The sequence below is a fragment of the Aquila chrysaetos genome, chromosome 8 (genome assembly GCF_900496995.4).
Source record: "Aquila chrysaetos chrysaetos chromosome 8, bAquChr1.4, whole genome shotgun sequence".
Classification (NCBI taxonomy): domain Eukaryota; kingdom Metazoa; phylum Chordata; class Aves; order Accipitriformes; family Accipitridae; genus Aquila; species Aquila chrysaetos.
The window spans coordinates 24,343,869-24,360,735 of NC_044011.1; the positions used below are offsets into that span (position 1 = coordinate 24,343,869).

General features: G+C 36.8%; 1 protein-coding gene across 30 annotated transcripts in view; it reads left to right on the forward strand.

Moving 5' to 3' along the window:
* EPB41L2 (erythrocyte membrane protein band 4.1 like 2) overlaps window positions 1–16,867 on the forward strand; it is a 130,142-nt gene that overhangs the window by 19,122 nt on the left and 94,153 nt on the right. Inside the window, exon 1 of one of the 30 annotated variants that reach the window (XM_030021823.2) lies at window positions 13,522–13,550. The exons of the other annotated variants lie outside the window; for them this stretch is intronic. The gene's annotated coding sequence lies outside the window, so the exon portion shown is untranslated. Of the gene's footprint in view, window positions 1–13,521; window positions 13,551–16,867 lie in introns of those variants that run through there. 30 annotated transcript variants of the gene reach the window in all.

The window sequence follows — 16,867 nt, forward strand, 5'->3', positions numbered from 1 at the left end:
TACCCTTTTGCCTGCTTTTTGCGTCAAGAATGGTTAATGCTTCTGGTAAAACTGAGTATTTGTAGGTTGCCTTTTGCTGTCAGGCAAATCTTGCTGCTATATAAACTCCCTCTGTGTGTTGTTGACTTTTGTTCCAAAACCCATGTCAACTGTTTTGCTGTATCATCTGTAAGCTTTTAAGTTCACTCAGCTGAATATATCTTATTTAGCAACTGAAATCTCTTGACAGCCTGTTATGAGTAAAAGGTCTTATTTCCTCCTTTTTTTGCAAGTAGGAAAAGATGTTAACTAGCAGAAGGATGTTGCAAGTTAGGGAAAATACAGTCATGATCATTACCTTAGTAACACTTAAGTCATTTGCTGGGCATCTTTCAGTATGTGGACAACTTTTCTGTTAGATGTAAATGCCAACTGATTCTACTTCTTTGGAAGCCTTTTTATGAAAGTAAGGATTTTCTTAAATGCGTTAAGATTATTTCTGATGCAGGGTTGTAACATAGTTATTAATATCTTCTTCACATTTGTTCAACAGGATCTTTTAAATTTATTTTTAGCTATGCTTAGTTTTTCCTTAATGACAACTCTTTTGAAATCCTAGCCTTGGTTTGCCTAGTATTTTACTAGTATCACTCATGGCATTATACTAAATTAATTACTAGAACATTGCCGTGCTATAGTAATGAAGCAAACTGAGTGCCTCAGGACTGTAATGCTGGTTTTGATTTGCTTCCCTGACCTGTGTATTTTGCTTCTCTACTTACTATCTTTCTGTTGCCTTTTTAAGCATCAGAAGCTATCAATCAACCTGTATGTGTTCTGTTTCTTAATTAAAATCTCTGGCAATGGAAAGTTTGTAGCAAACTTCCCTCCTCCTGATTTTAACCAAGGGCATGCCATGACTCAAGTACAAAGCCCATAGTCCTTCACAGGTATTCCTTTACTGTTTCAGACCAGGAGAGAACCTACTAGTAGACCACACAGTATAGTGGGCCTGGCAACAACTGAGGCCATATTTACCAGATAAATCTAACCCTCCAACATGTTTTGAAGTGTTTCATGAGTAATGGGAGATGGAGACTCTGTGTGAAATTCCAAAAGTTGTCCTGGTGGTTGTCATCTGAGTTGTTTAAGAAAATATGAAATATGCTTGATCAAATGAAGCTGAGTATTCCACGGAGACAATTAACTGAGCTTCTTTTAAATGTGAAAGCTGTGCCATTTCTTCTTTTCTGACCTTAAGCACGTGGGAAAGAAGATAGTTTCCAGCAAAGGGAAAAGGAAATTGTCTCATATTTATTAAATCCTTTTCCTATCAGGAAGTATGCATCAGGATTATATGCTTGGCAAGCAAGAGTACATATTTTGGCACATACTTCTCTCTTTGTAACTTTTAACAGCCTGCCAGCATAGCAGGCAACACTAACAGCAGTCTGTGTCCCAGACAGTTTTGATTATAAATCCCAGTGCCTGCAGCAGGGGAGAAAGTACCCATCCCCATGGAGCTATTTGGTCTCCTTGGCTCCTTTTCCTTCCCTAGTGCACTGGGGAAAGAGAGGTTAAGGGAAAGCTGGAGAAGGCAAGTAGATGGTCATGCTGGTTAGTAACTCCTTCTGAATCCTAGTTAAATATCCTGGGAATATTGCCTAAATTTGAGGATGTGCCAGGCTTGTTGTGATGGAACCAATGGTCTGCAATCTAATTGTATCTGAAAGTTCTTCTATAAACCATTGTTTGAGAGCAGCGGCCCCCAGAATTACAAATGGCATTGCCCACACAGGCATTCCCGAAATTTTGTATGCAGACTTTTCTTGCTTATCAAATGCAAAGTCGATAGTTATTTCTAATTTTTAAATATATGGCTAAATCTTGTAAAGTTCATCTAGTGCCAAACATAGTGTCATGAACTTCAGTCCTCAGTCAGTGATCAGATCTGTATTGATAACTGTGCCATTTGATGTGACAGTGGCTTCCCCATTTGCATAAGAACAGGGGCAAAAATAGTTGAGCACGGTTGTTTTCTCTTAAGACTTTGCGTGATAGCGATGACCGTGCTATTAAAATAGCTTAGATATTTTAAATGAAGTAAAACTTCTCAAGTGTGAAGAGAGGCAAATGAAGAGAGTAGATGGGCTTGTATGGGAAAGATTCTGAGGGAAAGACTGGATGCTCAGTATCCTTTGGTTTTCAAGAAGAGTTTAGTACCTATTTTAATGCATGGATTTTTTAGAAACTCCAAATTGTTAATATAAATAGGTCTAATAAGGCTTAATAAGGTAGCTAAAGTGTTACATTAACAGAGTTTGAGTATTTTATGTAAACTTGTTCTTCTAAATCATTTGAATAGAATGCAGTTCTGAAATTTCATGGGAACATTCCATCTACAAATACATTTCATCATAATTCTGTTGAATGGATATGAAAAGTACTAAATCACATATGTCTTTTCAACTTATGTCTTCAAGCAAGTTTTATTGTATTTAAAACTTGCTTTAAAATGCGTAAAGCTTACGTCTTAAAATCTAGGATATTCCCTTTAACATTAAAGTTAATTCTTTAGGGGACTGGAGACAAATGTGTAAGGAATATTTTGAATAACTTGTTTGACTGTAAACTGCTTTTATGGTCCAGTTAAATACATATTCTGGTTTTGGTTAAAATGTGGTGGCTTTTTTTTTTTTTTTAAGAAAGATTTTTAAAGCCAGTCAGTTTTCTCAAATACTAAGGAGGTATTTAGGTTTTGAATAGCATCCTAACATAAAATGGAAACTTATTTACTGACATTCTTTTTAACTTCATATAAGCTATGTATTGTGGTAGATTTTTGTGGCATGTAAATTCCTTATCTACATATTCGGTTGTGCGAAGTGTCTGACAATAACAAATTGTTGGTGCTCTTAGCTCAGTTTTATCACATTATCTGTCTGTGGTTTGATCTCAAATGTAGCTTTTAAAGTCTGCAACAAGGAAAGCTGAAGCTACGAAGAGTAAAAACTTTGGTTACTGTGCATATGGAAGCTACTCTCCATAGTTCTAAGGAATTGGATCAACACAACAATGTATTTGTTTTCTTCAAGGGAGCACTGGAGTGCTGCCAATAAAAGGACTGCTGAAATTACTGCAGTCTTCCATAGTTTCATTTATATCTGCCACATGGAAAGTGTTTTGTATCTTACTAGAATCAAGGTATTGAATGTGACTTAGTCGTGAAGATAAAGGAGGGTTGTTTTTTTTATCTAGTGTGAAATCTGAAAATTGAGCTCATAACATCACTAATGTGTCTATGCTGCTTCCTGAAAATATTCTAAACACTAGATTTCTCTGTACAGAGATTGAAAAAGTGGATTCCCAAAGCCAGTACCACAGCTTGTAAAGCTTGATCTTTACCTCTAGATAACTATCTTGAGTCAAGGATCCTGAATCTCATTTTTGAGAACTCGGTATTTCACAAGAGGTTGTAGCCATAGGCAAGACAAAAAAATACATTACTATTACAATTTGCCTTAACCATATCATATAGTTAATTCATTAAGTTGGTATTAATTAGCTGAAAAAGGGTTATTGTTGACATTGCACCTTAAGTCTCTGTTTTTATGCTATAAAGACAACAGAAAGATTTGATTACTTGTTATAATTCCTTTGGCAGCAGTTGTCATTTAGGAAACTTCTGCCACTGTACACACTTTTTTCCCTGTATCCCCCCTTTCCTTTACCACATAAGAGACTTCTGTTTCAACTTTCTCTACACATCCTATGAAGACAGAGATACTGTCCCTTGTTTATTTTAGTTAGCTGTTTATGTGGCTTCTCCCTAAACCAGGTATGTGAAATAGTTCATTTTAGACATCAGCTGGGGAGATGCATCTTAAACCAAAATCGTAATGAGTAATTGTAGCCTTACTAGATGGTACCTAACATCCTTCTTCCAGGTATGGAACTGCTGTTCATTGAACTTGTTAAATTTTAACTTGGTTAGGGATGGACACACTTGATGTTCACTGCAATGAAAAGTTGAATGAAAGAGCATTGTAAATTTTTTTTTTTTTAGGGGTATCAGATGTTGCAAGACTTAACTGGATGGATATCATAGTTTAAAAAATGGTGCTATCTTACCTACCAGTGCAATCACAGACATGTTTGGTATTCCTGAATGAGCATAACAATGCTTCTTGCTTTAATAAAACATAAAAATAACTCTTTTAAATTACTATTGAAAATACTTTGTGCCTATGACATAATTCTGACTAAACTGCAAAGCTCTTAATGACTGACAGATTGTGGAGAATAGTGGAGAATAGTTTTAAACACTTAAGAATGAGCCTATGGCTGAGAAGTGCTGGCAAGTTGCAGATATTGCAGATATCAAGAGCAGTACTGAAAAGAAAATGCAGATGTCATACAATGGTTTTTAAAATATATATAGCCTGAGTCTGTGTAAAATGCAGGTAGCTGATGGCAGCACTTCAGTTAAGTGTAACTGTAAACAGAGGGACAGCTGTAATGGAATGAAGAATTTATACTATAGCTTTGTAGAGTAATTGCAAGCTTGAACACAGAAGAATGTCTCCTGAGGCACTTCAGGAGGTTCCACTGAAATAATTCATAGTGAATTTAGCTGTAGCTGAAAACAAACTCATTTATTTTTGTTTTGTTTTAGTAGCAGTATTAGCCTGATTTCTTCTTCTACCCACCCTCACCCCCTGAAAAATGAAATTGAACCTAAATGCTTAGTTTAAAGTAAACACCTATGAGAGCTGATAGGAATGATTATACAAATGTTTGCCAAACAGCTGCTTTTCTTTAACCAAAAGTTAATGTTGGGGGCAAAGTAGTAGTTTTAATGTTTTTGGAAGGAGAAGGTATAGACCAAGATTGCCTTCGTTATATGCTTTGCTTAACTGTCTTTTGTCACAGAATTGATATGTAGGGTGGGTGCTGATAAGGGCAGCAAAACCTCAGCCTAAAACCAAAGGATGAGATTCTCAGGGTGGAGGCTCTGTGCTTTGCCTGCTTTAGCACAAGATCTGCTTGAATGGCTCAGGGTGCTGAGCGAGGTCTGCAGCCCACTTCTCTGCCTCTGCACCTTGGCCCACCCCGTACTGGCATTTATTAGCTCCCTGTTGTGAGAGGCAGAGGCAAGCTAAAGTGAAGCTTGATTCTTGCAGTATCCTTACCTCTGTTTCTGTTCTCTTGGTTGAAACTGGCAGATTTCTGGGAAGCTGTCAAAGGTTGGAAATTTGGACAGAGAGGAACCAGGAGCACAGTTATGAGGGCAGCGGGACTGGAGTTAGTGTGCAGTGAGGTCACTGGGGCTCCTAAACTGTGGGAGGAAGGATGGAAGTGGGAGCTAGTGCTGCTGCTGCAGCAAAAATGAATTGGGCTAGAAAGTTAGTCTTGTCAGTACAGCTGAGAAGCCTTGAATTTGCGCTGCTCTGTCCCTGAACTTTCAGATTAATTAAATGGTTAATAGCCTTGCTCAGTCACGTGACTGATGCTTTTTAACAGAAGAGATAAATCTTGAAAAACTAAACATCAGCTATGTTTAAAGGTGTCTTTGTGATTTGCTTTTGAAAATGCATTTGTAATAAGTGATATCACGCTTCTCCTCTGATAGCTTTGCTTTTCTTTAAAATGTTCCCCTTTAATTCTTTCACTTATCGAGATGCTAGAAATAGGATAAAAAGTTGAAGGAATCTTGAAAAGCTTTAGTGTTTCAGTAATGTGTACAAAATTTAAAGCTAAGGTAATTTGAGAAATGTGGTGCTTGACCTATGATACTGCTCTAGCTTGCTGTTGGAGTTGGATGAACTAGCTAAACCAGTAAATCCACTGTGTAGAAAACAGTATTCTGGAAAAAGACCTCCTTCAACAAATACTTTATAAATCAAATAAATATGTTAACTAGTTTGAAAGTCTTTAGTTTCTTGAAAAAAGTCAATGCAGAATAACTAGTTTAATACTGGAATAAAGATGGTCGTGTCATGACAATAGAAAACTTCTTACTACTAAAAATTTCACTCGTCAAATTTGCTTCTTCCTAATATTTCTGGAGATACTAAATCTTCACCTTTAAAACAGTTTTCTACTTGTTCTATAGTACAACCATTTCAAGAGAATTTATCATTAGTATTTGTTGTGCCTGACGTATTACTTGGATGTCAGTCTTGGGGTTGCCCTGACAATGGACTCTGAAATGATCAAATGCATCCACTGTAACTTTTAATGCATGTAGTACCATAGAAAGATATTTCTCAGTTTCAGCAATACAGTATACCTCAAACTGGAACCGATTATATACTTACACTATATTCCAAACACAGCCTCAGGTTAGAGATATTGAAAAGTCTGTCATTGCAAAGTAAGGTGCTATGTGTTCCCGGATAAAGTAAGTTTTCCTTGAAAATTTTATTTCTGTGGAATAATTTGTTTATTGTCCTTTGGAGTCTGATGCAAACAGTTGCATTGTCAGTCTATTAGAATTTTGAAAAGTAGATTAGGAGAATCTATCTTGCTTTCAATATGGGTCTAGTCACTTTCTTCTTTTTTTTCCTTATAGTAAATATTCTTTTAATTATTTTGAAAATTTCAGAAATACCCTTCATTTTAAATGGACATTGAAACAGGTCTGGTTTAACAGTCAGTAGAAAACTGAATTGTTCACAGTTGTCTAGGGCCATTCTGAAGCAACAGTAAACTTCTGTGCCCTGTGAGTTCACACCAAAATTTTTGTCTGGCTGAGAATCCAGGAGTCGCACATTGTTTCTCAGAAGGAAAGGGAAGCATTAGTTATGGGGTGGGAGTGCTGAGTGCAGTGGATCCACACAGACCCACTGTGCCATGGCTGAGTTTCAGGATGGTGTTACGATGTGCCTGTGACTAGTGGGGATTCAGGCGACTGTGCCCCCTGATACTGGTAATTAACTCAGAAGGGGAGCCACTTCTAGGCTGCCAGAAGCTGCGTTTGCTTTAGTTGCGGACTGGCTGGGACCATGTTGTTGCTCAAGGGTTAAAGTGGAGTTAATTAGTTAGGCTTTTATAAGTCTTATATAAATATGTTTGTCTTATGCTTAAGTCCACAGAGACATTTCTGAAAAACAACATATTTCAGATTTAATTCTGAAACTGAAGACTTCTGAAGTGACAACTGACAGTTTTTGGAAGTTTATAGAGAATCTATATTAAATATCTGTATAAGGTGTATATAGTGAGGTACACAGTCTGGCTGCCATCAGTGTTTTCTGGTAGGAAACAACTTGTAGATCGGGGAGGTAGCAGGGGCACAAAGTTAAAAAGTTAACAAACAACCAAAACCCACCCTTTTTTTTTTTTTTTTTTTTTTTTTTTAAGAGAAGCCTTGATTGATAGCCTAATTATGTGGATGAGATTGTTGGGTGGATTTTTGTGTTGCTTTGTCTTGTTCAGAATTTACATCTATTAATTGACAAGTGGCAGAGTTACATTTTCAGTGCATGAGTCCCAAACATGAGTGTTACTGAATTAAAGATTCTAACCATGGCAAAGACTTGGTGTGTTTGCTAGTGTTTGCTTATTGAGGCGCTAGTGTGTCTGACCTCATTGGGTAGTAAATTCCAGCTTTTGTTCTCAGCCGTTTTCTGAGTGCTTGGCAGACTTTGAAACTGAATGCTGCATGAAAAATTGCTTCTCATCGACTCCTTTAGAAAATTCAACAATAGTAACCTTTGGAGCCTAAAAAGGTTTCCTGTAAAGTATTGGCTTGAATGAAAGTTACTTCAGTTCCTTCAGGTGGTTGTGGTGCTGCTCTGTTGCTTTACAGTTTTGACACCTAAACATTGAATGTTATGGTGATTTGTAGCTTCGTGAGAAAGTAATCAGGAGTTTTGTTATATTAGTCTCTTTTTGCTAATAAAGAAACGACTCAAAGTATATAATTTTCAGTTAACTGGAAAAAGTCATATTTTATGATACCAAACACTTCTAGAGGTTAAATTGAATCTCTTTAAATGGGGGAATAGGCATGATGCTCTTGATACCAGTTTTGATGTCTAAGAAAGTATATATACACATCTCTGATACACTGTGGATTTCTTATGGAAGTCACTTACTAACTTTTATTGTGAAAGCAGTCGCATTCAAAGCAGGTTTTCTTCTAGGAGCCAAAAATATACTTTAAGACAAGAAATACCTAAGCAGCTGCTTAGTACATTGGCTCTATTAATTAACTGGAGCGCATTGTATTAAGTGATGGAGTGTCCATGTGGAGGATTAATTATACTCTGACTCATAGTCAAATTTTATTGCAATAAAAAAAGAAACTTCCTCTGATTTGTGTGGGAATCTTTTCTGGCAAAGTTAGAGAAATACCTAATCTCTGTACATTGTGAGAATTGCATTGCTGTTTTGGTCAGGTACGTTATGGAACACAGCATAATACAAACCAGAGAGCGTTCCAAATTATCAGCATCTGCAGTTCTGCAATTTTTCTCCAGATAAATATGTGGGGCTCTGGCGGGATGGACAGTGATGTCTGCCATGTCTCTCACATAAGTTACCCTGTAGCATCATACTACTGCCAAAAGGATGGGTAGGTGAGGCTTTGGTAGTTTGCCAAGGACCCTCAGTGGCTGAGCGCTCACAGTGATGCTTCTTTAGTTGGGTTTCTTTTTAAATTCAGTGGTAGACCACGTCTAGGTTTATCTGCATATCCTGACTGAAAAATGTTAACACTGGAAATTTGGGCTTTTTTTACCACTATGGTTTTAATTGTATCCTGTTTTTAAAATGGAAGAGATGAGAACTTTAAGGAGCAGGGAATTGTGCAGGTGTTCTGCATGTGGCACAAAAAAAGGCAGGATTCAATGAGTTACTCTATGTAAAAATTTTTCTTTCTTTTTTTTTTTTTTTCCAACCATTCAATTTCAACAAGTATCAGTTGAAAATTCTTACAAAGCTTTAGGATTTATAATAATCTGAATGATTTTCTGACCAATCTTTATTATAATAGAAATTTGCATGACTTCTCATAGGAGGATATTTCCTGAGGAATCCTTGGCTGGTTGAGAGAGATGAGACTATAGTATACATACATATGTGTGCAAACAGTAAAAAAAAAAAAAAAAAAAAAAGTGTGTGTGTTTCTTGTGTGTGTAGCTTCTGTGGAACTACTAACACATAATGATGATTCTTGGATTAGCAATGCCTGGATCTCTTAGCGCTATCTCGTAGCTATTACTGATATTACTTGCATGACTTCATTAACCTGACTGTGTGAGGAGGGCTTGTTAAATGTGTGCAGGTGTATTGGTCTCACTGCTATTTTGAAACTCCTGATAGTTGTGCAGCCTGGTAGCTCCCAAGCCTTAGTGTACCTTCTGCATCTCCAGACAACTCCTACACTTCCAAAGGCAGCTATGCTTTTGGTCTCTCAGCATGAACAGCTGTGCTGCTTATATCAGATGTCCTGTGAGCTACTATGATGATATTAAGATGATATTTTCTTCCATGAGCACCTGATTTGAATGAGATATTATTACTGTAATTTAATATTAAAATTTGAAGTTGTAATTAGCCTACTGTCTGTGTGAGCATGTGTTGAAGTAAACACTAGAACTGTCGCTTGAAGGCGTCCTTTGTTTCTCCTGTGAAAACAGTATGAAAGACTGTGAGACTTCTAGATTTAGCCTATGGATAATCAGAGGAAAGCAACTTGTTTGTTCACAAACTTTCCAGCAGCTCTGTAATGGATCTCTCATGGCTGATACATGTGACTATGTTGCTTGTAAATTGACCACGCTTGAGTGCACTGATGATAAAATAAATGAGTGGATTATTTTTCATAATAGGCTGTTATGACTGACAGTGATTAAATTATGAGAGATTGCAGAACACATTCTTTGAGTGGCTACAAAGAGAGTTGTCTGTTCAAAGCAGCAGAGAAAGTACATTGTGTTTCTGTGTTCCTATTCTGAAAGAGTAAAGTGGTGCATAAAGGAGATGCTGAGCACTATGACAGCAATGTAAGTCAGGTCCTAGTTTCAGTTTTGGTGAGTGTTAGGATGTTTGAATTGTTAGCTATTAAAGACTTGGAACAGGTTCCCTGGGCCATCAGGAATTGAAAGTAAACTTATCACCTGTTTCAAGACCTTTGCAAGTGCCATTGGAAGGTTGGTTTGGTTTGTTCATCTTACTACTTCTTAGGGAAAGCGACCCCAAAAATCTCATTCATTTGTTGTATGAAAAAACACTTAACATATTAAATATAGTTAGTCCAGAAATTTATACCCATTCATTTTTATATTAGATTTCTTCAATTAAATTGTAAACAAATTTCTTTCCACTGTAGTGTTACTGTATATTCAGGTTTCCTCATCTAACGGTAGGACAACTCTGAAAGCTGTTGTAGCTTTTGCATTACAACAAATGAACATAACTTGTGTAACATGTTTTTCTTACTTTCATGGTAATATCACTTTTATTCAGAAGTAATGCGATACAGAATAATCTGCAAGTCAAACCTATTTAGAGACTTCATTAAGCATTAACATTAATCACCTTAAACTTCTTGAACTACTTCGATATTTTTTTCTCTTCTTTGCACAAATGGAATTTTTATTTTATTTTGGGTACTACAAAATATGATCTGCTAATTAATACTGATTGTTGTTGTGGTGACTAGTGGAAAAATAACATCGACAGTTACCATGCAACCTTTATTTACAGGTTTTTATTCTCTTTTCCCATGAAACTTACGGAAACAGGGCAAATGGAGTTCTGCACAAAGTGAAAAAATACTGTAGTTTGTTAGTACAGAGTATTACATGAGCAAGGGAGTAGGCGTCTAAGTTGGTTGATATGGTATACCTAAAGTAATATTACTGGCACAGATATGACAGTTTAACTTCTCAGTAAGCATTTGTAAATCCTTTTCTTCTACTACCATGTCTATTTTTTTAACCTAGAAGATGGGGAGAAACAGAACAGTGCTTGCATGCATTTCTATGGACTCTTATGGAAAAGGACTCTTTTCATGGGGAATCACTTTTCCAGTGTATTTTTTGTCAGAGTGAATTAGCACGTGTTATGTAGAGCTCACTTTCTAACAGGTCTTTATCTGCTATTTTGTAGATGCTGTTTAAGTGTACCATGACAATATGTTTAGTGAACTTCATATATTACTTTTTTCATGTAGTGGATCTTGTGCAGACTGACACAAGATGTCCCTCCAAAAATGACTGTTCCAATTTATGGGTATATAGTCAGTTCAGACTTAACCAAATTATGGGGCTCATGAGAAAGTACTCAGTACAAAACAAGAGTGCTGGTTGCTACTCTAGGTGAGCCTGCTAGGCCTGGCACAGCACTCCACATGCTGCCACCTTCTAGAAGTGTGTCAGCCTCCATCCCCTCCTGACAACTGCCCTTTTTGTTCCTGCAGCAAAAATGATGACACAAGAGGTGGGCCGTGCTGTCCAGCATCTTGCCTTTTCCCTTTCTTGTGTTCCTTAGAAGTAGCGTGTGTGTGGCACTCCAGCGAAGTGCTGGAGCAGAGCTCTGCTGTGTGGAGAGGGGCTGCCAGCCTTGTGGCAGGTTGTGTGGGAGTCAGTATCTCAAGGTACTGAGGTGACATGAATGGAGGAAGGGAGTATAGTAAGGAGAAAGGGACACTCGCCTTAACTAACTTTGTCTAAAATGTTTAATTTTATTGACAGATCTGGTGGTTTTGAAACACATTTTGATGCAACTGTTGGGAAAGATGTAAATTGTATTGCACACTGCTAGTAAACGGGGACTAATATGTGTGCACTGTGCAGAGCACTAAAACAGCTATGTTGGTGATTCTTTTAGCTGTAACTATTTAGTCTACAAAAAATCCCAAGAAATCTTAATGGACAGTGAGAGGTTGAGAAAATACCAGCTTAAAGAAAGGGTTCTTGGTGTTCAATTTTAAGTTCATCCTATAGTTACACAGCTCCAATACAAAGGGAGTCACTTGTTTCTGAAGTCTTCTGGCAAGATGGAACTACCATACACACTTGCTTGTGGACAAAAGTGTTCCTGTTTTACTCCTATGCTATTCAGTTGCAGAATTTGTATGAAAAGTTTCCTTGGAGGGCTCATGGTCCTGAAGTAGGAAAACACACTGGATTTTCATGTGGGATTTGCATGAAGGGCACTAACAGGGAAATAAGAGTTAACAATTTTATTGAAACTCCACCCTGCTCATTGAGACACTTGCAGAATAGAGAATCTGGTTCTGTAATGGTCTGGTCATTATTTTTCCTTTCACATTTCACCCACTAAGACTACATACATGATTTCAAGTATGAAAAGAAATCCCTGTATTTAAGGAAAAATCTGTGGTGCTGCTCAATTTATTAGACTTATCTAAGATACGGATAGGATAATGCATATTAGAGCCTTGTTCATTTAATGTTTGGATTAGAACAATATGGAGATTTGATAATGTATCCTGTAGGGATCAGAACTCACTGTATCTCTTTTGGCATATGTAATTAACCTAGGTATCACCAGTAGGAAAAGCTAGGAAGGGTGCGTTACCCATATAGCAGTCGTGCTTCTTGTTCATGCTGGAAAGAAATCTGTTGGCTCACTAAGAGCATCTTTTACTCGAGATTTGAGTTGAAATACTCTTATTTCTGCCTAGAGTTATTCTCATTGCCTGTTTGCTGATCACATATTTGTAATTTCAGAACTTCAAGGAATATAGTTGTGTAAGGGGAAAGAAGTTTGACAGAGCTTCTTTCCAATGGCCAAGTCTACACTACTTTTGGATGTTTTTAGAATGTGTTTATTCTACAGTCAAAAATGTGACTGCAGCTGCTATTGATGTAGCTAAGTGAATTGGCTGAAATACCAAAAATGCTGCAACTCGGGCTACCAGCCCCAAAACGTAATGGTTGTGTCTGAGTTTAACAGTTCTTCCTTTATAACCATTGTTAGTTTCTGAAGTAGTTTGGGTGTATACAGGCATGTACTTGCTACTTTGAGACACTGGAGAAAGGCAGCTATGAGAACATATGTTTTCTAGAGAGATGTGATTTTAAAAAGGGAAATTTTGCATATGAAATCCATGTTTTTAACTTATTTTCAGCAGTACATTTTTTGAGATGTGGTTAGATCAACAAAAATGTATGTCAAGTATTGATGCTGTTCATTAGGTACCAATCCAAATACAAGTTCATGTGCTGATGTATGTGTTCAGAATAGCACTGTGAATTGTGATATAGCATAGTCTCAAGGTGTATGCAGTATTGTTTGGGAACTAAATGCTACTTGTTAAGTATTGACATGAATACAGATATTTGGGCACAAAACTTAAATTCAGAAGAGGGATAGCTCAAACTTCTGTTGGATACATCTGTACTAACAAACTAACCCATGTCAAACTTCTACCAAGCCTGGTAGAATCTATGATACATCTTCTTACCCTTCGAAATAGGGTGACAGACTGTTTGTGTAGTGCCAGAGCTGTAAAGGACCAATGGAATTATCTGATAGGTGTGCAAGACACTGGGGACTAGGAGTGGGGAAGAGAGCTTGCTACTTCTGATACAGTAAGTGACCATATGCTAAAACACTATTAGCACTTTCAGTGTTGAAAATTTTTAAAAGCATACTGAAAAGCAGGGAGAAGAAAACTCATGTTAAAGCTCTTACATAATAGTTTTTAAGGATTTTGACCTGTTGAGTTTATCAGAACTAGTTTACCAATAAGAGATTGAGGTGAGATGATTTAATATAGAAGTATATTAACAGGGGAAAAAAAGTGAGGACCTATGGGCTGCCTAATTCCTGAAAAGGAACGTTGTCTTCGGAGTCTGGTTAGAAGCTGGGCCTGACACACTTAAATTAAAAAGCCGGTCACTATTTCTTAGCAAGCATGATTTGTTTTGAAATCAGATTTGAGGATAGCAATGCATTCTTTACACACCAAGTCTCCAATCAAACTGAGTATCTTTGCAAAATTTTTCTTGCTGATGTAGTTTTAGTGTTCTATGCTGAGTTTTGAAAACAAATTTCAACTTCATTCTAAATAGTACGATGTATTAATCACAAAAAAAAAATTACAATTCAACGTCATAAAGTGAAGTTAAGAATAAAAGTAAGTATATATTAAAGTAAATAGTAACTTGAATGTGTGGGTAATTGATTATCACAACAGCAATGCCAAATATAATATTAGTGTTGCATTCTCCTGAAACAGCTCCATTTTAACAACTACTGAACAAAAAGAAATGGATGTTTCTTGAGAAAAATAATGAAAACATCTGTGTGCAGGTATATGCACACAGTTTGATAGAGCATTACTGCCAACCAGTTGAAATCGGGGGATGTATTCGTTTAAGATAGTTTTATCTTCAAATTAGTACAACCTGTGTGCATAGTCAATCCTGAGAAATAATGCTCTTCCACAGGCTGTGCTGACCTTAGAGATAACAAGTTTTTCACCCTCTTATTGATGAACTTGATCATTGAATACTGGCTACAGAGCAATTGATTTAAAAGCAGAATGTATAATATATTGAGATACTTATTCTAGTTGTTTAAGTTAAGAAATATGACAATAAATTCAGTCCATAAAGTAGTCACTTCTAGCTCTACTTAGAACATACCTCAAAGTTGGTATCTAACCCTGAGGTTTTTTATTGCTTTGCCATACATAGAACTTCATGGTTCCTGGTTATCCTTTTCAGAAAAAAAATCCATTCTATTTGTGAAAGATTAGACTGAATACTTTAGAAGGGCTTCACAGAAGTCTCAGATGACAACTTTGAATATTTTTAGAACGTGGCTTTACGGAGTCTTATGGTAATTTCATTAATGAACTTGGATTCATAGTTGGAGATTTTAATATTTTAAAACTAGCAGTCAGATCTGTTTGAGCACCTGTGACTAAAGCAACCTAAAAGAATTTTAAAAACACAGAAATACAAACAGAGCTATTTCTTTACAAAATGACCTATTTTTTTCCAAACAGCATTTACGAATATTAGCTTTTTGCCATCAATTTAATTTTTAAACATTAAGGGCTTTTCTTGGATCACTCTCAACAAAGCGCTCAGAACTAGAAGAAGAAAAACTTGCTTCAACACAGCTTCTTAAAATTTGTTTGCATTTCTCTTATTCTTGCTGTTTCCTGAAGGGATTAAACACTAAGTAGAAAAAATATTGCACAGCTTCCAAGAGACTTCAGTATTCTTTCTTCTTCCACAGGCCCGTAATGCTAGGAATTAGTGAAAAGACAAATGGCATCTCTCCCTCTTACAGTTTTTCTTTTGATAATTGATTTTTGTTCCTGCTGGGTTTATTTTCATTTACTAAAGGATGTACCAAGGATTACTTAGAGCCAATTCTTGAGATAGCATCATGGTCAAAATTGAGAAGAAAAAGAATGTGATATTTCTACCATCTCTGCATGAGGTCTGCAAACAATAAAACCTGCTCTGAGTAATGCAGAATATAAATTTTTCCTGAAACTTTTACATTCATTGTTTGAACTGGAAAATTTACTCCTTAAATAAATGCAGTCCTCAATTAGAGCGAAGATGAGGGAGATTCTTTGTCTGCTGGGCATGAGCAGATTGCAGCTCTACATAGATCTTAACTTGTAGACAGATTAACACAGCCTGTGCAGCGCAGCACAGCATGCTGCTTAAACCCTGGCTCAGATTGAGCAGTCATAAAATGGATTGGTGACTTAGGCTATTCATCCCATCCATGACAGTTTAAAGGAGGTCACTGATAACGTCAACAGAGCGTACAAACCTTTTCTTCTAGATAGGCTTTGCCTTGGTTTTTTTGTCAGGCAGATTCTTTCAGAAGTATTAGGCCTTCCACTTTCATCTCCACTAATCAGGGGCTGTTCTGGAAGAGATTCCCTATGAAAGGAGCTCTAGTGTTGGTTTTTGATGCCTGTAATCCCTTCAGTTAGGGAATGCAGAGGTCTTCATAGACTATGGATCAAGAACATAATCAATCCATGTTTTTCAGAACAAGATACTTTGGGAGATTAGAGCAGAAAAATCTGGTGATTTATACCATTCTCAGATTTGATTATCTCTTTGTTTTAAGAGGATTTCAGCCATTTCCCCAATTATTGGGGATGTTGAGAACACTAACTGGAACATATGTTGTGATGCACAGAAAAGGAAGAACGGAATTCCTTTTGTTTCAGCATCCCAGGACATCTTTGATATATTGGCTATATTGGTTTCCAGTTGCTTCAGGCAGAAACAAATCCCCAGTACTAGGTTGTAGTATAGTTCTCATTAAAAAATTAGCTGCAGAAATGCATTCTTTATTTCTGAAGCTGTTTCATTCGTATTATATATTTGCCTGTGGCATAATTTCTGATTAGTTGAACAGCTTTTAAGTACTACATTTGATTTTTTTGTTGTTGTTGTTTTTGTTTGTTTGTTTGTTTGGTGGGGTTTTTGGGGGGTTTTGATCAGTTGGCAAATAAAGGCATTCACAATTTCATGAACAGCTTCATTTTGCTTGTTCTCTTGTGGATATGATTTGAAAGAAAAATCCAGCTTGCATACTGAATCGCTTATGTTCTTTTTTGTTCAGGTGAGATGCTAAACTGACTGGATGTAAGCCAGGCTTTTGACACAGTTTGGCACCCTGGCTTTCTAGCAATGGTGATGGAATTAAGAGTGGAAGGCATAGGACTTAATTGATAATCAGGAAGATTCTAAAAAAAGCAAATAAGATTAAGTGAAGGTACAAGAGGGGAGGGAGAAGAAAAGAGGATGAAAGATGTTTATACATTAAACTAATATGAAGCGAGAAAGGTGTCTGTGTGTTGCAAATGGTGAAGCTCACGCATCACAGCTTAAAACATCCTTGTTGCTGTGTCTTGGGAATT